At 33.9% G+C, this 1,158-nt stretch overlaps 1 pseudogene; it reads right to left on the bottom strand.

Moving 5' to 3' along the window:
• Positions 1-332: 332 nt before the first annotated feature.
• LOC129763900 (U4 spliceosomal RNA) lies at positions 333-415 on the bottom strand (annotated as a pseudogene).
• Positions 416-1,158: the final 743 nt, after the last annotated feature.

The following is a 1,158-nucleotide window of genomic DNA, read 5'->3' as shown; positions in this document are numbered from 1 at the left end:
TAATGTAAATAATTTGGGGAGGGTATCTTATAAGTTAGATTTAGGTAAAAAAAAGCTAACAAAAAACTAGGAAAGTTTAGGCATGCTTTTACAATAGGAATATGAAACAATCGAATAATGTGTATGATACAAATCATTACAAAACTTGACATTACAACTTAAAGATGTAGAACCCTAGGTTGATCACTTGAAATGTAGTATTATATTATAATGTAAACCAAATTAAGCAATAAAAAGAATTTAAGTGAAAAAATGGGTGGGTTATATCTATGATATAACCGCAAAGTTGACGTGGGACTACCTTAGCTTAGCATTAAGTTTTTGTGTTGATTAAATTTCTGATCTTTTTTTCAACTAGCAATAATCGCACCTCGGTAAAACCTCATTGGTTACGATATCGCCACTGCGCAAAGCTAGTAAATTTCTGATTGAATGAAACAATTTCCGAATTCAATTGAATTCAATATATTTGCTTTGTGAGTAAAGAGATTGAATAAATGATATGTAAGGTAAATTCCTGCATGGTGATAGTTTATGTTCTTCGTTACAAGTAAATTTAATGACAGTTCTTTTATGTTTGGTATGATGCCTAGGACAAAATATGTGAACGGAAGAATTATCAAACGATTATTTCCCTCTGAAGTTTGCATCTCTCAAGTGTACGTACTTCTCGAGCCGCGAATTTGCTTGATATGATGAACTTCAGGCGCTCAGTTTCGATTTTGACATGTACATCGAACGCATATTGTTTACTCAATAGACGTTATCGCAGCAAATGATTATCAACATTTCGCTTAGTCATCAAATGTTATGCGTACAAATTCAGTGAGCAGAAGATATGAAGACATATCCTTCAATGCAATCTTGAATAACCGACCCAAAGCGTTGTTTTCGTATCCGGTTTTGTAATCCATGTTAGGAAAACACTTTTCGAAGTGCAAAAAAACTTGATTCTTGCAAGCCAGGGGTACATCTGCACATGTATCCCTGGCTTGCAAGAATCAAAAACTTCAACTTCTACTTTTTATACTATAGAGGCTTTAAACTTGAAAGTTCATTCGCCTCTAATGAATGCACGATTTTACCAGGTTCCTAAATTTAAAAGACCGTGTTAAGGAAACATATTCTCAGCCATTCCATGCCAAACCGATATAGTGG

The sequence above is a fragment of the Toxorhynchites rutilus genome, chromosome 1 (assembly GCF_029784135.1).
Source record: "Toxorhynchites rutilus septentrionalis strain SRP chromosome 1, ASM2978413v1, whole genome shotgun sequence".
Classification (NCBI taxonomy): domain Eukaryota; kingdom Metazoa; phylum Arthropoda; class Insecta; order Diptera; family Culicidae; genus Toxorhynchites; species Toxorhynchites rutilus.
This window is presented reverse-complemented; position numbering and strand designations above follow the sequence as displayed.